Here is a 22993-nt window from a genome sequence, read left to right as displayed (position 1 = left end):
ACGAGCCATTTTCATAAGACAAACACTTCTCTCCATGCAAATTTTGATGTTGAAAAACTTAATATAAAAAATAAATAGTTGCAGTGCATATAAACAAGGTGCAAGAAAATATGAGCTATACTTCACTGTTCAACCTTTTGAGGGAAGAGGAAGAATATTCCTAAACTTTGATAAGAAGAAAAAGATTTTCAACATCTGGTTGCATCCTCAAAATGCATTCTATCACCACTACATTATGAAAAAGAGTTCTTTTAATGGAAGATAATTAAATTTAGAAGATTATATCATAAAAGTTTGAAGATGGAGTTTCATATACCTTTGGCAACAAATCTTGTTGCTCCTATGATAAGGAAGTTCTTACCCTATTACTTATGATAGTGTTAGTTACATACAAGAATACTCTATTTAATGTAACTCCATAAAGTCACCTATAACATGCTAGTGGACATTTAAGAAGAAAAAATAAGAGAAATTCCATATGGATATCAAAGACAATGGATAAAAGATGGGAAGTAAAGAAGATAGTCCCTTGCATAGAGAAGTAGGAAATGATAGAGCAAGGAAGGTTTGAAGGGGGATAACATTAAATTAAGAAGAAAAGGATAGTTAAAGTACAAAAAAATAGCTAGAAGATGACAATCTATAGACACACACAAATATAATCCCCATGGAGATAAATATGCATCTATAGGGGAAAAAGGAATGCATATACAACCAACTAGAGAAATGCAAAAATACCTAAATACAATAAACATATGAAAATACATGAAATCATCTCCAACATGTTGGTGGTAAGTTAAGAAGAAAAAAAAAGGGAAAATCCATAATGAATGGAAAAAAATGAGAGCAAGAAGATAGTCCCTTGCATGGAGGGATAAAAAATTCTAGAAAATTAAATTGAGAAGAAAAGGATAGTATAACGAAATTAAAAGGGCAAGAAGGTGATAGTGTGTTGACATGTAGAAATGGAATTCCCATGGAGGGTAGAATATGCATCTACATGGACAAAATAAATGCATTCATAGCTAGCTATGAAGGAAACTCAACGAGCATAGGGACAATGCAATGAACAAAGATAAAAGGAGAAAGACAATGGAGAAAAGAAAAGCCATAGGACAAACATAATGGTTGAAATGTAGAATGGAAAAATATGTAAGGTGTTCTCAATGTGAATTAAGATATGCACTAAGAATTAGATGGGAATACTTATAGCCTTTCACAATGAGGAAAAGTGAAGTATAATAATCATAAAGTTGTGATTTTTGCCATCTTTGTAATTCATAACTCTCTAGTAAACATCTTTTTAGTTCAGAACTCTCTTGTAAACATCTAATAACAATATAAATAAATAAATTATATTGAAAATATTTTGTGCCATAGGATATTGTATACCTAAACTTAAATTTTTTTCATAAGTTCATGATTTAGGTTTTTAAAGCATAGAATGACCTCTAAATTAGTTCAATGGAGGTGGATACCCTAAAAGTTCACATTGACACTTCTTCACCTCTCCTACAATGTTGTGACATAAGATTCAAATTTCACTTTTCCATATTAATATCATGATAATCTTGTTAGAGAAAGTGAGGTTTTAAATAGAACCCATATACAAGAAGCCATAGATCAAAATTTGAAAATACTTTAACATTTGAAATCTACTCTTGAAAGAGAAAAAAACACAAACCAAATTATTGTTAAGCCAAATTTGGGGCTTTAGTAAAAGATGAACCCTTAGTAGAAAATGAACCCTTAAGATACTATTTAAAGGTTCTAGGGATTTGGAGTATGTATTTCATACACTTTCTTTTTGAAAAATTGGTTTGTTTGAGGCCTAAAACTTGTTAGTTTTTCCATTTGAGGGTTCTAATCCAAAATACCATGGGGTAATATTTTCATATTTTAGAATAGAGGTAAATGGGTACCTGAAAGTGAATTTTTAAAAAAGTTCTTTGGAAATTTTTTGAGAAAGGAATTTAATTCAATTGTTGGAAGCCTAATTGGGCTACTAGGAATAATAGGTAGAGTCTATGGTATTTTATTAATGATTAAGTGTGTAGAAATTTGAAACTTGGTTATTTGGATTGAATTTCCTTATTTGAGACCTTAGGAACCCTTGTAGGTCATAGAGAAAGGTAAATCCAAGTTTGGTCCATTTGGTTCTATTAAATGTATTAATGAGCATTGGGGATAAGCCCTATTTGTTTCAAACATGTCTCAAAATTAGTGAGTAGTGATAAGAGAGTTTGATCTAGATGTGATTAGTGTTTGATAAGGTCATTGACATGTACATAATAGTGGATCATAGGAGTACTTGACTATTGATAGGTCTAAGAATGAGAATGGATGGATCTATTGAGCTTCACTTTGTTTCAAGAGTAGTTTACTATTTTCTACTTAATAGGGCCAACCATGTGAAGGTGGAAGCTCAACTCCCCCGCCACCAACATAACTCTAAACTACCCCTTAACATATAACATTGATCCATTCTTTCATCCATTAATAAAATATAATATTCATTCATTATCACATGAAGTAAACATCTAATATCTAATATTCATTCTTTCTTCCATTATTAATAAAATATAACATTCATTCATTAATACATAACACTCATTAACACATAGCATTCAACAAAATTAATTAAAATTAGCACATAAAATATTATATTGTCCAACATCATATTCCACATCATTTTGTCTCTCTTCCACCTCATCTTGTTAAACACCCTATGGAGTTGAAATACAAATGTTGTGTTAATAAAAAAAAATCAATTACAATTGAATTTGTTTAAATATATATTAAGGATTGATTGCATGCCTCTACATTTAATTCATGTCATTGATCTTTTTATTCATCTAACTCATCATCATGATCATCATTGCCATCGTCATCATCATCCTTGTTGTCATCATCACCATCACCACCACCACCACCACCATATTCTCCTCCTCCTCCTCCTCCTCCTCCTTCTTCTTCATGAACGTCTCAAAAAATATCACATCTACATCATCATCTTCTTCTTTAGTATCTTCTTCTATCGCAATATACTTTTATCAACCTTCCTCTTGGATCATGTCTAACAAAAAAAGAGCAACCCAATTTATGTGGAACCTTTGAGTTAAATACCTGTTCACATTGGCTTGGAGTAACATATGGCTCATCCCCAACTAGCTCAAAATTCACTTTCATGTTCAATAAAAATTCTACTAGGATCATTTTTATTGAGTCATAGCCTACACCATTTGATGATAAAGAGAACTATTTTGAAGGAATTGAAGTCACACTCAAGTATATCATCCAAAATGCCATAGTATCAATTTTGAGACTCTCGAGGATGTATCTCATTTCTAGATGAAATATTATTCACCTCAAATATTGTAGTTATCCTTAAATCACAAGTTTTCTTTATATCATCCAACTTTTAAAATATGAAATTTATAACCATTGATATAACCTTGTGGTGTTTGAGATGCAATAATATGTAAAACATGTAAAAAAATTGCATGGTGACTTGATAAATATACATGTCATTAATAATTTATATGTAACTCATGACCTCTTAAGCCATATGCTAAATAAATTCACTTTTGTGTAACATTAGAATCTTCATTAAGATAAGCTTCTATAACCAATGAAGACACACCTTCCCATGTTAATGTATGATTGGATTTTCAACACCATTCAATCCATACCATCATTGAATCAAGATTGTTTTCAAGATACAAATGCAATAAATCCCACTCCCAACCAACTGTATAAAAAAAAAGACTTAGAAATGATTTATTTTGAAGATTAAGAATTAATTAACTATAATAATATCATATACTTACCTTTCACTTTCATCAATCTACCTGTCCCCTATTGGAATTACAATAGGAAAGGTAAACTTCTAAAGGGGGGTGGGGGGGGGGGGGGGGGGGGGTGAATTAGTAGTTTAAACTTGGACCCATGAAAACATTCACCACACATGTATCTCATATGTTCATTGAGCAAATTGAAATAACATGTAAAGAATAGACATCTAAATCATGTAAACACATAAGAAATCATACATATATTACACTAGATACCCAGAAACCCTTCAATGAGAAGGTAAAACTGGGGTGGGGATGACACCCACAAATCTTCATCACTGTTGTAATAAAGTGTATCCAATGAAGGTTACATTGTTTTGACCATAAAAAATGGTCTACCCCTATGAAAAGTCTACCCTGTTAAAGGCTTACAAAGACTATTAGGCTTCACCTTGTTAGGGGATTTCAACACCCTATTAGAAGTGTACATTTTTAAAGGACTTTAACTTACAACTAAGTAAGCACCTTCTTAAAGAATTTCGTACAACTTGTTAGGACTACTCTGTAAAGAGATTTTGACTAAAATCACCTAATACAAAGTTTTAGTTTTGATCTACGATTAGCACTTGCTTGCTTGATAATAGATCACCTCTAAACTAATGTCTCTTTGTTGTATCCTTTTCCTTTCCTCTATTATGCTCTAGTTGATTATGCAATGTTGTTTCACTTCATAACTTCTAAGCCACCATGAATGCTCTATTTGCACATGCAAACTTCTCTCTTGTCTCCTTCAATTCCTTACACACTAGCTCATTATCTCTCTAAGGAGTTTAGAGCTTATCCTCCTTAAGAAGACTTAGTGACTTAGGGTTAGGTATGAATCTATGATTGAGATTCATCCATTTTTCTTCTTAATCCTTCCCATTTTCTAATTGGCTACATGTAATTTCATAGGGAGTCCAATTAGAGATTCATCCTTATCTCAAAAATATTGAAATTCAATCTTAAGTAGGCTCAAAAATGATTCACATAGTTGTTTGTGCCTTTACAAACAAATAAGTCAAAAAAACTATCTTACTTGTCATCTGAAGTCTTTGATGCTTGGCATACACTTATCTCTCTGTTGTGACTCAACACCAGAATTGCTTGACATTAATTGTTTGCTCTACTCCTGTGTCACTTGGCATATACTATCTGCTCGACACTTGAGTGACTCGGTACATGAGTGGCTTAGCACTCACTATGACTCAACATGTACTACTGGTCTGGCATGAACTCAGTAAATAACTTAAGTGTGTTGACACTCACTTGTCAAAACCAATCTAAGATCAACATCCCCATCAAGTACTCCCCTTCAAATTGGTTAATGGGGTTGGGATCCCAAATTTGATCTATATTGAACTTTGTTGTAAGGTTAGGAAGATATTTAATAACATACACCATTTTCTAGTATACCATATATCCCTCCACCATAGAAGCCTCATGACATGCTCTTTTCTAAACCAAATCTTTCATAAATTTCAAGTGCCTCTCAATCATCCACATTGACCTAGTGTAGATAGGTCCATACATTTCAATCTCCTCAACTTGGTGTATGAGGTAGTGCTCTTGTACATTGAAAAAAGTTGAAGGTGGACACTTTTTCATTTCACACTTTAGATGAGGAATTTTTCTCTTCCAATATTTTATATAATCTTTATGGATTCCTTTAGATGACGACCACCTACAAGAGATTCAAGACAGAAAAATATATAGGTATGAGACTTTACAAAATAATATACAATATATTACATAAAAATAAAATTATTCTGAACATAATATAACTATACAAAAAATTGAACAAATATTAATACTTAAATCATTTATTTTCCAAGATCATATATGACTTTCTTGACATGATTTTTGAAGTCGTCTGAGAGACATAGAGCTAGCATGCACTAAAATAATTATAAATTGATTATTTAATTGTTTTCTAATATAATAAAGTAAAAAATACATGTAGTTTTCACATATATAGTAAATACATAACAATATGTTTTAACTTGATGAAGATATGCCAATCATCCATTTTCAGCCCTGGGCCAAATTCATTTTTCTTTGATAAGAGATTGCTTATGTTCACCACAAATCCTATGGGAAATAACATATATCGAATGACTTCTTTTATAGAATTGCTTTGTTGTTCCATTAATAACCAAGGAAGGGCACTTATATTGATTTGGTATCCATGGGTATTTGATTGACTAAGATCTTTCATTGTATGAGTGGATTAGTGAATGTTAGTACAAATTGTGAAAAAGAAATTGTCACACCTTCCATCAAATATTTTCAATAATGTCTCTGTTAAATTCTTTCCAATATGCCTAGTATAAAAAATTACACAACTTGTAGATGCTTGTAATAGGGAAACCTATAAAATTATCTAGGATAACATTTTAATCCCTTTGAAAAGTGGTCAATGATGCCTTGATAACCTTCACAATAGAAAAATATAAATTCCAAACATAAACCTTTAGGTAGAATGACATTATCTAGATGATTAATTCTATTATATTCTAGCTTCTATAGGTGCCTACACTCATCAAACACCTACTTTCATAAAGTTTTTGAATGATGATATTTTTGATCTCTAAGCCTATGTTATCTATTAGTGTCCAAACACTTAGTCATTTACTAGGAAAAGATGAACAATCATCACTATGATCGAGTCATCTAGTGATGGCTGAGCATATATATGGACTTGATTATTTTGCATTATATGTTGAACAAGTTTGTGATTATTGAGCACCCCAGTTGAGATCGAGAACATATGTAAGATGAGCTATTATAATAGAGACTAAGTAACTAGAAGAGAAATTTTTTCCTAGAAAATAGAGAAGAATATGTATACATAAGCCAAGTGCCAATATGAATGTTAGCGATGACCAAGTGTCAACACATTCAAATGCCGAGTAGTTTAGTTTTTTCATAAGTTTTTAATTGCACAAACAACTATGTAAATAATTTTGGCTAACTTCCATATGATATTTAATGTTTGGAGAGACAATTAAGATGGAAATTGTCCATCATTAAAGAAGGCAATGATCCTGAGTAATGCAGATCAACCAATCAAAAAGTCATAAATAAATGAAAAAGGAAGATGAATTGTAAACTATCGATTGAGATCTAGAACTTTTTAAAGAATATCTATTTAAGGAGGATTCTAACCCTAGAATCAGAGAGTGTTATGAGAAGATAAGGACACAAATAGAGAGAGATGATATGCATGTGTTAACAAATGCACAAGTGAAGAAGTGATCAAGGATAGAATAGAGAAAGAAAGATTAAGTCTAGAATTAGACTAGACAAGGGCAATTGAAGTAGTGAAGGATCAAAAGGAAATATTAGATTGAGAGATCAGATCAAACATTATATAGAGGAGATCCAAAATCATCTTGCAAAGAAAATTGAGGGTTAGGTACTGAATCATTTTTAGCAAGATTGAGTCAGGGAAAATCTCTTAATTGAGTAATCCTAAAAAGTTTATGTAACCTCATAATAGAGTGCTTACTCAATTGTAAGTGTGAAATCCTTTAATAGGGTAAGACTTAATAGTATTGAATCTTTTAATAGGGTAGACCCCTCATAGGGTAGATCATATATTATGATCAAACATTGTAACCCTAATAGGTTAACTTTATTATTGCAATAATGAAAATTTGTAGGTTTCATCCCTACCCTAGTTTTATCTTCACATTGAAGTGTTTCTAGGTTACCAAATCATTTGTGTTATGTGTTGAATCTTTGATGGAGGTAATATATTCATTTCCTATTCAACATTACAATTTTAATGCTAGATCTAAGATATGAGATGAATTAGGTGTGAATTAAAAATTTGGTTTTCTAAGTAAAATTTTAATATCCTGATTCACCCCCCTCTTAGTATCTAGTTTCCCATTTAATCCTTCCAATAATTAGTACTAGGGCCCAGTTCTCTTGAAAGAGGTCTAATAGCTTAAGAGGCTCAAATCATGGAGATGGAGGAATACATGTTGGGAAAAATCATTGGGAACTAGATGAATGAAATCCAGATCATATTGTAATAAATTGAGGTAGCAAGAGAAGAGTTAAGGAAATCATTGACAAAAAGAAAAGAGATAGTAATACAATGAAATGATCCACTATACAAACTTGACAATGGAAATACTTGTAATAAAAAATGAAGCAATAGTAGAACTATTGGAGAAGAACAATATACTGAGCATAGAGGCAAAAGAGATCAAGAGAGAACATGAAACTCAATCAGTGAGACTATGTGAAGTAATAGAACAAATGAAGAAAGATGAAGAAAACATAGTCACAACTAAAAAAGACAAAAGATAGATGGAAACTAGGCTTGAAGAGAGATAATTTGAAGTACAAAAGCTTACAAACATTCAATTAGATATGATAAATCATTTGATAGTTGCTACTCAGGAAGAAAATAGAAAGGACTTGGAGATCACAAACCTAAGGTCACAAAATGAGGAACTGAGAAGTGAGTTAAGGTACGAAAAGGAACTTATGGAAAAAATGAAAAAACTAAGTGAGGCTATCAAATACTTTGAAGAGTTGATGAGATCACCTAGATCAGCAAAAGACACCTCTAGACTGGGATACAATAGCACTTTTCATTTATTGAAGAAGTATAATCATGAAATAGTGGAGAAAAAACAAATGTAAGATCCAAAGGCAAACCTACATGTCATCATTGTTGTAAACTTGGACACATAGCTAATGGTATGAAAACTTCTAAACTAAGTCTATTGGAAATTGTTCAAATTGCAAGAAGGTAGGACATCAAGCACTTGAATGCAGATAAGAGAAAAGTGATTCATTCACTTCATTTAAAGGATATTTCTATAACTATCATAAATATGGACATAGAGCTCATGAGTGCATATTTAGGACAAAATCCAACTAGACACATGAGAAAAAAATGCATGCACCAAGAAAAGTAAATACATATAATTTGGATTACAATACATGGTATAATTGCCACTATTGTGGAGAGTTTGGTCACATTCTAGAGAATTGCATTAAAACACATTTAAGAGGAAATTATAAGAAGTGGCTAAATGGAGAAACAATATGTTTTAGTTTTTTGAAATTTGGACATATCAGTAAAAACTATAGAACTAGAGCACCAACACCAAACAATGGAAATGACAAAGTTGAGGGATAAAAAATGTGGATAGAAGTAGTGAAAGCTAGGAGCAATGGAGCAAGAAAAGTTTAGATCATCCAATCCAATGGATTAGGTGATCACACCACATCTAACTAAATAAAGATGGTATGTAGGAACTATATATTCAATCATATATTTTACATTAGTTCCTAACATTAATGTGCTAAAAGTTCATATTTGCATAAGTTAAGATGCATTAAGAATAGATCCATAGAAAGGAAAGTGAAAGAGAATCATTTTCTACATAAATTACAGAGCATCAAATGTATAGTCTATATTGATCAAGCCTTGTAGTATGGATTGCATGCTTGATAGAGTTGATGTATTGGCTAAATGAATTAGTGTTGGCTGAGTAAGGTAACCTTGACTGAGCTAGTTTCCATACACCAACCAAGTACCAGAGCATTTATTGTAGACCTAAAATGAAAATTTGAAGGTATTTATCAAATTTGAGCATTCATTTCTATTCACCAAGCAATTTCAAAGCTCACAAGTGATTTAAAGTTGATTATGATGATTTCAACGATGAAGCAAGAAAATCACATTTGACCATTGAAAAAATTGAGAATATTTGTAAGTGATAATTTTGGTGTTGAGTAAATTTTTTTTACCATAGAAGAATTTATTTTTCAAGACCATAGATCCAATGGTATCATCAAGAAAAATGTCCAAGGATAGCAATGCACAAATTGTGAGGAACAACTAGTGTCTTCCACCAAATTTTAGGAATAATATAATTGCTAAGAAGATTGAAGATGATATTGGTGCCCTATTGCCAATTCTACCTAGAGTTTTAGCTATTCAAGATGTGAGATCCTACTATCTATGAAAAGTAGAAGAGATTGGAGATTTTGAAATAAGGGCAGCCTATGAGAAGCTATGAAACAATGGAGTCTTGAAAGAGGAAAACAAAGTAGTTGATGAGAAAGGGCTTGCCCATGCCTTAGGTTTTCCAAAGGTTTTCAAGGTAGAATGGATAAAAGTCATGCTTGGTTGTATCCACAACATGAAGATATGGTTAGAAGGTCAACCAATCAAAATCAACGAGGCAATAATTCATCGAGTCACTAGATACCCTACCTTGGATCTACCCAAAAGCATAATGAGAACAAAAAAGAATGAAATTGAAAAATTAACCAAAGAAAAGTGGAATGGTAGAGGGATGCCAATTGATGGGATTGAAGATTCTATAATTGACTTTATAGTTTGTGTGATAGCACACAAGTTTTACCAATCTAGTAGACTAAACATCTTTACCTTGCATTATAGTAATTTTGGGCTACAAGATTGTTAAGAAGGACCATGCTTATGACCTTGCTGAGCTACAACTACAACAACTAATAGAGAACTTGGAAGCTATGAGGAAAGCAAAGAATTTATCATATAATTTTGGATCTTTACTAGTATGTATATTTTTCTATGTACAAAACTCATTCCCTATGGTTGGGATAGTAGGATGGGATAGAAGATGACCCACCATGAGAAGATAAATGATTTAATCAATAGGTTGGGAAAATTTTTGAGAATACAATGGATAACTTGTTGGAAATGTAAGAAGAGTAACTGAGTGGGGAGGGGTGAATCAATTACCACAAAAGCAATTTCAAATCCCTTTAGATGTCAATACAAATTTCCTTTTAACTCACAATTTGGTTAGAACTAGATATTCACTATAACATGGTCAACAAAGCAATCTTAAGATAATGATGTGCATTAACCTTTTTTATCTTAGTTTTAGAAAGATAAAGCAATAAGAAAATAACATGAACACATGAGACACATGAGACACCAAGATTTAATGTGGAAACTCAATTTGGGAAAACCACCAATGCAACTAGTTACAACTTTTCACTCTTCTAAAGTGAGCCTTGTTGGGAGCCAACCTTGTTAAAGGTTACCAAACACACTGTTAGGTGTGACCCTATTAAAGGATTTAAATCACCCTATTAGGAGTGGCCTTGTTAAATGTCTTAAGACACTTCAATCTAGAAATATCACCTAGTTAGAGGATTTACAAAATGGCTGTTAAGTCAACTCTATTAAGAGATTTCTTCACTACTACAATTTTTAGAGAGCAACGGTGATTGACCTAATTGAAAAAGCAACTAAATTGTAGATTCAAATCATTGTTTTGGCTTATCCTTTGGATCCTCCCTAATCAAAATATTCTTTGTAGCTCCTAGCATACTCTTCTCTAAATTAGATATCCTTCTTTACTCGCATCTTATCTTCTTCTCCACTTTCTCATTCTTCAATCCACATCTTGACCTTTCATATATATGAAACTTAATGGCAAGTCAGCTTGAATTCCCTTTCAAATAAAAAAATAACATTCACTAAGTCGGCTTGTATAAAACAACTAATAGATAAAAATAATCTATTATAGGTCAGTTAAAACTAGGTCACTATGTTACCACTAAGTTCCTTAGTGACTGACGTAGGAAAAGGGTGAATAACTAGGGCCAAAGGCTCACCTAGCTATCCAAACCAACCTACAAGAGTTAATGGAAGCAAAAACAAGGGACAAAAACCAAAGGAGGAAGGAGAGAGAAATCCTTTTATTGATTCATCAAAACATCTTCATACATGCCTAGTTGTAAGGCCTTCTGGGTTATGACCATATACAAAATACAACTTCTAGATCTATGATCCAACTTCAAATTCAAATTTACAAAAACCTATGCATTTCCTTTCTTGATCTTCTAAGTTCTACCTTTAGTCTAAGCCTAAGCACTCTATTTATACTTGCCAAAATGGTTTACAAAAGATTCTAGAACAAGGAAAGCCACAAGTCAACCCAAAACATATATTAACTACCGATATCAAAATTAAATGCAAGAAAAGTCAGCCCAAACTAGAACCAAACTCTGGAAACTTAGCATTAACTAGAAACTAACAACTTGGCATCAACTAAAAAATGGCAACTTAGCATCAACTAGAAAACTGGCACTTGACATTAACTAGAAAACTGGTACTTGGCATCAACTGGCGACTCGACATCAACTAGAAAACTAGCACTCAACATCAACTAGAAAATAGCACTTAGAATCAACAGGAACTTGACACCCAAAGGATCACTCAGTACCAATAGGAACTCGACACCCAAAGGATCACTCGGCACCAACAGGAACTCGACACCCAAAGGATCACTTGGCACCAACAGAAACTTGGCACCCAAAGGATCACTTGGAACCAACAAGCAGAAAGAACAAAAGTTTAGGATTGTAAGGAAACCCAGGGTGCTCCTACATCAAACAACCGAGGTTGGAGAAAATGATTCTCTTGAATCATGCAAGTGTCACAACTTGAGTTGAATCCAACATAGATTGAGAAATCCATGTAGCATCTTCAATTGGTCTATTCTTCCATTTCACCAAATACTCATTGTAATATTTTTCTCTTGTACTCTTTCCAACTCTCTGATCCAAAATCTATTCAACTTTTTCAGTCTACTTCTTAGGATAATCATCAAGTACATTTATTTCATCATCTAAATCATGATACTTATACAAATCAGAAATATTGAATTTAGGAGATATATCCATGTCATTAGGTATCTCAACTTCATAAGCAGTACCACTGTCAAACTTCTTCAAAATTTTACAAGTTCCAAAATTTCTAATCTTCAACTTACTGTATGTTCCAACTAGGAATCTTCCTTTCTTCAGATGAACCATCAATTCATCACCAACTTGAAAATTATGGTGTCTTCTAGACTAATCGACATTCTCCTTATACTTTTGAATCATGGTGTCTTCTAGACTGTCCACTACAACAAATATAGAATCATATCCTTTCACTATCTTAGGCAATCCAAGAAAAAAATCCATATTGATGTTAGTCCAAGGTTTCTAAGGAACAATAATAGGTGTATATAAACCAGTATTTTGACTCACTCCCTTTGCAACTTAACAAACTCCAAAACTCTTTACAAATTTTTGAACATCCTTATGCATTTGTTGCCAATAATACTTCTCTTTCAACTAACTCAATGTCTTATCAATTCCAAAATGTCCAACTAATCCACCACTATGCTTTTCCTTAATCAGATTCAACCTCATGGTACTTCTAGGAATACACAACTAAATACTTTTGAACAACATACCTTCTTGAATGAAATACTTATCATACTTATGTGATTTGTCAGATTTGGTGCTCTGCACTCTCTCCATGCCTCAGAAAAATCAGGATGAACATCATACAAATCTTTCATTTCATCAAAACCAAGAACTTCAACCTTCATTTCAGTCAACAAAGAATTCCTTCTACTCAATGCATTAGCAACTCTATTAATAACTCCACTCTTACGCTTAATGAAAATATAAAACTCTACAAATACTCAACCCACTTCATGTGTCTTTGATTCAATTTATGTTGACTTCCCAAGTATTGTAAAGCTTTATGATCAGTATACAACACAAACTCCTTAGGAATCAAATAATATCTCCACTTCTTCAATTCTTGAACAATGGCATAAAATTCTTGATCATACATAGAATAATTCCTTTTGTTGGAATGTTCAAAATGAGAAGAGTACTTCTGAAAGTGGGGTGGGGGGAAATCAAAAGTACCACACTTTTAACCTTTTCCAATCCTTTAAATAAAATAACTAAAAATAAGAGCATGCATTTAAACATATTAAGTAAACATAAAGCAAACACATGCACATAACACACATAACACCAAATTTGGTAACCCATAAACCCTCCAAGAATAATAAGGTAAAACTAGGGTGGGGATGATACCCACAAAAATTACTACAACAATAATTGGTTGACCACTTCTGATGGTCTACCCTGTGAAAGGCCTACCTTATTAAAGGCTTTACACTATATCAATAGTGACTTGGTTAGAGGCTTTACAAAAAAATTACATGAAGTGTCACCCTGTTAAAGGATTTTCAATAAGCTATTAAACCCACCTAATACAATAGGATTTTCAATCACCTTCTCGAAAGGTTATCCCACCTAGCTATTAAGCTAACCTATCAGTATAAGATTTTCAATATCTAATACATAAGAAAGAAAGTATTAGAACAATAAACCTAATAGTATTCAATCTTTAATTGCTAGATTCAGGCACTTGATCTACTCTCTTTGATGTGACCTTTACTTGATATGATCTATGTTCTTATCTCTTGTCTTGTTCTGATCAACTGGATGTGTAATTGTTGCTCTATTCCTCTAAGTTTTTCACACTTCACTCTTAATTATAGTTTACCCATACATTATTTCTACTACTAACACACAATGGGATTTTTGTCCTCATTTTGAAGATTGTGAAGACTTAGGGTTATGTATAGATCTACAATCCATATTGAATCTTAAGTTCCCACTCATTGCTTGCATTTTTATCATTGGTTGCATGCCTTCTCCATTTTTCTGATTGGAGGCATGTTGATCGCATAGGAAATGTGAAAGATTCATCCTTATTCTTGTTCACCTTCAAAATCCTTTTATGTCGGCTCCAAAAATGGTTTACATCTAAGCTTGTGAGGGCATAAACTCATATGCTAATTCTGTGTTACTCAACACATATTGGATTACTAGTGCTTGACACATATTTGATTCTAGATTGCTCGACACCTATTACATTCTATCATGCTTGACACATGTATAGTTCTAACTTGCTTGGCATCAACTATGAATCGACACCTATATATCACTTGGTACTTATATAATGCTTGGCACCTAAAGATTACTTAGTACCTATTGGAATTCTGACTCAACACACACTGTGGCTCATCATTCATAGTGTAGTCAACTCCAATGTAGAAAGTGGTTAAGTGTGTTGACACTCAAATGTCAAAACCATCTAAGACCAACAATCTCCCCCTTTGACATGAGTGTCAAAAAAACTTAACTAAACATCACTAATCTATCCTTACGAGTACCTTATCCACAAAATCTCAAAATTTGTTCAAAACTTGTTCAAAATACCTTGTTACTCCCCCTGAGCTAATTGTGCCTTGACATTCTCGAGACCAAAATCCTGTGCTGATATGCCTAATACTCTTTGTCTTTTTCCCTGTTCCTATATTTTGTACCTCTATTTTGTATCTCCCCATTTTGGCTATCTACAAACTTTCCTTTGTATTCTCAAACTGAATGAAAAAATGTAATCAAGATTTATAGTATTCTCCCCCTTAGATATATCTTCGTAACTGTTATTTCTCCCCCTTTCCTTATTATCATTTCTCCCCATTTTTGACACTTATTGCAAAGAGTTCTAAGGAGTAATACCATACTTAGCCAAAAAGTTACTATTTACCTCCATTATTATTTTCAGAGCTACATCCCAATTATCCAAAGCAATGTCAAGTGACTTGTGCTGGATGGCCATCTCTATAGCAAGGTGTAGAAGTCCATCAAGTGTAGAAAGATTAGGATCTTTCTTTAGAACTATTTTTGCATATACTTGCTCCTTGTGGAGGACTTCCAAATGTAGGGTGATAGAGGATTGAATTTGCATCAATTTAGCCTTTATATTGGCTTCCTCTGCTATGAGTATAGCTAACTCTCTTTGAGTGTGAAGTGATTGTGCAAAATGCTTCTCACTTTGAGCTAGATCCTTTGGTAGTTGCATGCTATAAATTTTAAAATTTCTTTCCAAGCTCATTATTCTCTGACTTGTTTCATGTGTGAAGTTGGAAAAATCACACAGTTTTTTGTATAATGAGAAAATGTTCTCAAGTACAACTTTGACCTTGTCTATTTTCTTGGCCAACTCAACCTATTCAAGTACTATACCACTTGATATCTTCTCATTTAGTTTCCCAAAAATTTTTCTTTCTGACCATTCCATGAGTTTTGCATTAGTATCCTAGTCTTCATTGGTCACCTGGCCAACTATATCTAATAGTTGCTCTATTATTGGATTTGCTTCATCTGGTGACTACAAGCTAAAGGCATCCATAAAGATGTCCTTAATCTCATGTAGTGCTTGCTTGTGTTTGAACTCTTTCCTGAGTATTTCCTACCTCATCCTTCTTTCTAATGCATTTTGCATTTCATTGATTTGCACCACTGTGATGGTCTTGGAGTCATAGGAAGGTATTACAATATATTCATCTAATTTAGGGTCTCTATAGTGAAGTACCTTGGCTAATCTGGTTGAACTTGAGCCTAGAGTTGAGATTTGCAAAGGTGTGACTTTAGTGCTTGGCTTGTGAAGGGTCTTTGTAGGAGTGTCAGTTTTTGGTAGTTCTACCAATGTTTGAATGGAAACCTGCTCCTTTTCTTTTGAGGTATCCTCCTTCTCATTTGACTTTCCTTCCATTGCACTTGGCTTCTACAATGTATCTCCTACTGTTGGAGGTGGTGGAAGCATCAAATTTTTAGTGCTAGTAGCTTTATAGGTGAAAGGTGGTTCTTGTGTTTTCACATTTTCTCTTTGTGGTGCTGCTACTACCTTTTGTAGCTCATCAACACTTACCAATATAGGGCTTGTGCATGATTGTGTTCGAAGGGTAGATTGGCAAGGGATCTTGGAGAGATCCTCTATAGTTAGGGGATTAATGTTCTGAGCTGATTTATTAGGAATGTCCTCAATAGTTATTGTATCTTTAGGTGTGATGGTTATATGAGGTGGACTAGGAGGTGGCATTTGTGTGTCTTGCACACTCTATTCCTCTTCTTGTTGCTATTCAGCTGTTGCCATATCTTATTTTGTGTTTCTTCCTCCTCACCTTTTTCTTTATCCTCTTCAACTTTTTTTATCTTCCTCCTCTTACTTCTTTTCTTCTTTAGCTCTTTCTATTGCTTCCTTTTGCTTCTCTTCCTATCCTTTGTTCTTTTCTTTTTTCTTTTCCTCTATCTTTTCTTTGGCACTAGTTTCTGCCTTATTTTCTTCCTCTACCTTGTCATTAGTTATCTTATAAATTGTTTTCCACAATTATGTGGATTTATTTACTACATCCTTAATCTTGTTTTGAAGGATGCTGAAGGCTCTGTACTTAGGTACAAATTTGCCACCATGTTTCTTGTTAGCCTTTGTTATTTGACCTTTTGTCATATCAGGCTTTAGTTGAGCCAAAGTAGATTCTCTAATCTCCCTTTCCATTTTTAGACAATAACATCATTTATTCTCAACTATCTCATACAATTCCTTGGGCATGGTATTGTCAATTCTAGAGGTGTCTTTTTGAATTCTACCATTATGGCATACACAGATTCCTCTACTTTATTTTTCTCTTGCCTATTGAGCTTATTAAAATCAAGGGTCTTTAAATCATTTACATCTACATTCTTAACTTTTTCACAGAGTTTATCAATTGTAGACTTTGGAAGATGACTTACCACTCTAAATTGGTTGTGGTCATCTGACTCTATTCTCTCTTCATCTTCAGTATCTAGCTATGCCACATACTTTCTTCTTTTCTTTGGCTCTTCAGCAGGTTGTTCACTGGCCTTCTTCTTCTCTTTTGATTGTTCCTAGGCCTTTTGCATGGAGGCCCTTGTAGTAACCCTTGTTGCTAGTGCTAGCTTGGATTCAACTAGCTTAGTGACCTTCTTGGGTTTGGGTTGAGTTGGAGGCTGTATTTTTTTCATTCTCTTCTTTTGCTCGGTAGGTGTAGGTGATTTCTCAACTTCTTCTTCCTTGGCACCTCCCTCCTTATCTTCTCCTAAACCTTGAGTCAACTCTATTGGGTCTTTCCCTTGCTCTTCTTCTTCTTCTTCACTTTCTCCTTCTACTTCTTCTTCTTCTTTACCACCTACTTCTCCTTCAATGCTTGCTTCAAATTTCTTCTTTATTTTCTTTACTATTTTATCTTTCTTCTTGATAACAGAAGTTGTCTTTAAGTCTATCTCAATCTTTGCTTTGATAACATCATATGTGCCAAAATGAGGAGCCTTCTTGTCTATCTCTTTTGCAAGCAATGTTGTGATTGCTACCGAGGCTTCATCTATATCAAGCTGATATCCAAATGGCCTTAGCCATCTTACTCTTGTTAATGGCTGCCTGGATTTAGCTGTTGTCAATGTCAACCAAGAAGCATATGTCATTTATGTGCTTTTCCACTAGGGAAACTGGTATTCTAACCCTTTGCTTCATGGATTTCTTAAAATCTTCAAAGTAACTTGTCATTTGTGCCTCAAAATTGTCACCCATATGATCAACAAACTCATTGATTTGTGTAATTGCAATTTTATTAGGGTTCTAATTCACCTTTCCTATAGAAGGAAACTCTTCCATAATATAAAAGAATATACACATAAGAACTGAACCAAATTTACATTGAGCACCTTTTGATCTCCATATTGCTCCTAGGTTTTCATTAATTTGCTGCAACTTAAGTTCTGGCAGATCATAGGTGTGATCTTTCTTCACCAGTTTGTAGGCTACATCAATAGCTATGCATGACACACTGTTCAATCTAATGGATTGATAAAATTTGTGGGATATTATTCTCACAACAAAATCTAGAAGAGGATCAGTGATAGTATCAATAGTTATACCCCTTTTATTCCATTTGGTCTAGTATTCCTTTCAATGATTTCTTTAGAATTACTGTGTAGGGTCTTAGTCTAATCTAGGGTTGGAAAATGTGTAACCCTACGCACTATCCTTTTTGTGATCTTTACTGGTCTTGTTTCTAGCCATAAACATCCATTGTGAATTCTACTCAAAAAAATCCATATCCATTCAATTTTGAATCTTGTAGGGTAAACTAGGGCATTGGTCAAACCCTTTCTCTCAACTATTTGAAATTTGTCCTTTAGAATGTTGTTCTCACATAGTTTTTCATAGGCTTGGAATATTTCAAGATCACTTACTGCACCTATCTTGCTTTTATAACATTTTCTTAAATCTTGCATCATGACAACTTTAGGTGGAATGACAAACAATGCACCAGCTGGGTCATTTCTGTAGGCGACTTCAGGGGGGTCATTTCTGTAGGTGACTTCAGGGATTGGCCTAAATTTGGGTTGTTTGACCTCATTGCTAAATAATTGAACCTTATGACCTTCCTTTCTTTTGGTGTTTCTTGAGCTAGAAGACATTTTACCGAACTAGGGCTTAAATGTATTAAAAACTTTAATTCTATGTAGCTCAGCACTTGGTAAATACCTTTAAATTGATGAATTTCTATTGAGATCCATGCAAATGGCTTCAAGGTTGCTGCTTGATCACTTCTTCACTCTTCTCATCTTTTCTTTGTGTTCGAATGGTGTGAAACTAAGAAAAATTCAGCCTTATACTTGTCAAAACCTAGCATTAAATGCTTCATGCATACAATTGTAAACTCAGTATTCAAAGGATTCAACATGACTTAGCTCCCATTGTATTTCATTTACTTGGCTTCCATTAGATTTCTACTTTACTTGGTTTCCATTGCCATATCTCAACTCGGTATCAACCATCAACTCAATCGCTATTAGAAACTTGGCATCCATTGGAGCTTTACTTAGCATTCAAGGGTAACTCAAAAACTTCTTCAAAATTTTACTTGGCATCTTTTCTCATGTTGATTTCTTCTTTGCAGTATTCCTTTGTTCTTTGTAACTGATGTATGATATAGCTTTGTATATCAGTCCCATACACCTTTCTTTCTCTTAGTTGGATGAAATGTGATCACTTGATCTCTTGGGTGAAGTGATCTCTCCATTTGATGTGCTGCAATCATCTTTCTTCTTCCAAGTCTTGTTCATTTTCCCTCTTATTTTTTCAACATCAACTTTCTCTTTTCCTTTTTTGACTTCTATTTTGGGTGCTTTTGACTTTGTTGGGAAATTCTTGTTGATATGACCAGTCTTCAAGCAATTGAAACATGTGGTTTGACTTAACTATTTGTTGCAATTCCCTCTAAAATGTGTCCTTATGCAGTTTTTAGGAATTTGTCCATACTCTTGACAATAGTGACAGCTATACCTAGTATTGCAATCCCAGTTGAAGTGATGACTAGGGTTGTTTCCTCTTGCAAGCTAATTAGGTGTCCACGTAGACTTTGATCTGTATTCAAATGCTCTATGTCCATATTTTTTGCAGTTGTAGCAGTGACCTTCAAATCTTGGTGTCTTCATGGTCTTGATTCTACATTCATGTGTTTGGTGTCCTTGTTTTTTGCACTTGTGAAAAAAGCTTGCATTTTTAGGCTTATCATGCTGACGACTATTCTTGCTCTTTCATACATTAGAGGTATGCCCCTTTTTACCACAGAAATGACAAGTAGGTTTACTATTCTTACCTTTGTTACTCATTTCTTTTGTAGCCTTGGATGATTCCCCTTTCTCAGTGCTAGTGTAACCAAGTCCTGAAGTATCATTACTAGCTCTTAATAATTTTAGTAGTTGTTCAAAGTACTTGATAGCCACATTGGGTTTGTTGAAGCTTTTTTCTATCTCCTTCTCTCTTTTCAATTCATTTTGCAGTTGATCATTTTGTATCTTCAATGTACTAATATAAATGTCTTTCATGTTTAGCTCATGATGAGCATTCATCATTTGGCTTAAGGTGTCAAGTTGCATGTTTGAGATCCTTTTAAGCTCAATTGTCTTCTCCTCCAATCTATTGGTAAGATTTCTCTTGTCATCTTCTATCATGGCCTTGTCTTCAATGTCTCTCTTCTTTTGTTCAATCACTTCACAAATCATTATGGCTTGTGACTCTTGTTCAAGCTTGAGTAATCTGATTTCTTCAGCTTGTGCTCTATTTTTCTCCATCAGTTCTGCTATTGCTGCATCAAATTCTTTGGAATCTCCATTGGAAAACACTTGTGTGGTATCAATCTTCTTGTAATGTATGTCATTTTCAGCTATGGCTATCTCCTTCTCTCTTTTTAAGGACTTTCTCAATTCTTCTCTAGCTTCTTCCACTTTTTTTAGAGCGAGATCTACATTAATCACTTGATTGTCTATGATCTTCCCAAGTTTGAAGACTTCCATCTTCAAATATTTTCTCTAATCTATTATGCTTCTCCTTGTGAGAACCAATGCTCTAATACTAATTGTTGGAATGTTCAAAATGGGAAGAGTACTTCTGAGGGAGGGGGGTTGGGGGGGTGAGGGTGAATCAAAAGTACCACACTTTTAACCTTTTCCAATCCTTTTAATCAAATAACTAAAAATAAGATGCATGCATTTAAACATATTAAGTAAACATAAAGCAAACACATTCACATAACACACATAACACCATATTTGGTAACCTAGAAACCCTCTAGGAATAGGAAGGTAAAACTGGGGTGGGGATGATACCCACAAAAATTACTCCAACAATAATTGTTTGACCACTTCTGATGGTCTACCCTATTAAATGCTTTAGACTGTATCAATAATGACTTGGTTAGAGGCTTTACAAACACTTTACATGAAGTGTCACCCTATTAAAGGATTTATAATAGGTTATTAATCCCACCCAATACAATAGGATTTTCAATCACCTTCTCCAATGGTTATCCCACCTAGCTATTAAGCTAACCTATCAGTATAGGATTTCCAATATCTAATACATTGGCAAGAAAGTATTAGAACAATAAACTTGATAGTATGCAATCTTTAATTTCTAGATTCAAGCACTTGATGTACTCTATTTGATGTGATCCTTGCTTGATATGATCTTGGTTCTTATCCCTTGTCCTATTTTGATCAACTGGATATGTAATTACTACTCTATTTATCTAAGTCTTTCACGCTTCACTCTTAATTTCATTATAGTTTACCCATACATTGTTCCTACTACTCACACACAATGGGGTTTTTTCCCTCCTTTTAAAGATTTTGAAGACTTAGGGTTAGGTATAGATCTACAATCCATATTGAATCTTAAGTTCTTGCTCATTCCTTGCATTTTTATCTTTGGTTGCACGCCTTCTCCATTTTTCTAATTGGTTGCATGTTGATCGCATAGGAAATGTGAAAGATTCATCCTTATCCTTGTTCACCTTCGAAATCCTTTTATGTCGGCTCCAAAAATGGTTTACATCTAAGTTTGTGAGGGAACAAACTCATATGCTAATTTTGTGTTACTCAACACATACTGGACTACTAGTGCTCGACACATTTTTTATTTTGGATTGCTTGACTCCTATTACATTCTGTTGTGCTCATCACATGTATAGTTTTGACTTGCTCGGCATTAACTGTGACTCAACACCTATATATTACTCAATACCTGAAGATTACTTAACACCTATTGGAATTATGACTTGGCACACATTGTGGCTCAACATACATAGTGTATTCAGCTCCAACATAGAAAGTGGTTAAGTGTGTTGACACTCAAATGTCAAAACCATCTAAGACCAACACCTTTTAGCATCATTCAACTTTTCACTAAAGAAAGCAACAGGCTTACCTTCTTGATTGAATACAACTCCTATTGCATTACCACTTGCATCACATTCAACTTGAAATACTTTGTTAAAATTAGATAAAGCTAATATAGGTAATTCAACAACCTTTTGTTTCAAGGTCTCGAAACTCTTATGTGTGTCCACTTGAATTCCTTTTTACCTCCCCTCATTGTCTCAGTCATAGCATTACAAACAGAACTGAAATTCTTTATAAACTTTCTATAAAAACTAGCCAAACCTTGAAATGTTCTTACCTAACCCACATTCTTAGGTGTAGGCCATTCCAAAATTGCTTTAACCTTCTTAGGATCCATCTTCAATCCATCAATTGAAATCCCAAATCCCAAATACACAATCTCCTCTTGAATAAAAGAACACTTTTTCAGATTAATTAGCAACTTGTCCTCTTTCAACCTCTACAATACTTGTCTAATATGCTCAAGATGTTCTTCCTTAGTCTTACTAAATATCAAAATATCATCCAAATAAACAATCTTACTAAATATCAAAATATCATCCAAATAAACAACCACAAACTTACCCAAAAATCTTTTTAGAACTTCATTCATCAACCACATGAAAGTACTAGGTGCATTAGTCAAACCAAAAGGCATAACCAACCATTCATACAAACCAACTTTTGTCTTGAAAGTAGTCTTCCATTCATCACCTTCTCTGATTTTGATATGATGATAGCCA

Source organism: Cupressus sempervirens, chromosome 6, assembly GCF_028749045.1.
Source record: "Cupressus sempervirens isolate cs-2001-9-10 chromosome 6, ASM2874904v1, whole genome shotgun sequence".
Taxonomy (NCBI): Eukaryota; Viridiplantae; Streptophyta; class Pinopsida; order Cupressales; family Cupressaceae; genus Cupressus; species Cupressus sempervirens.
The sequence above is the reverse complement of the archived record's forward strand: the minus strand, read 5'-3'. Positions refer to the sequence as shown.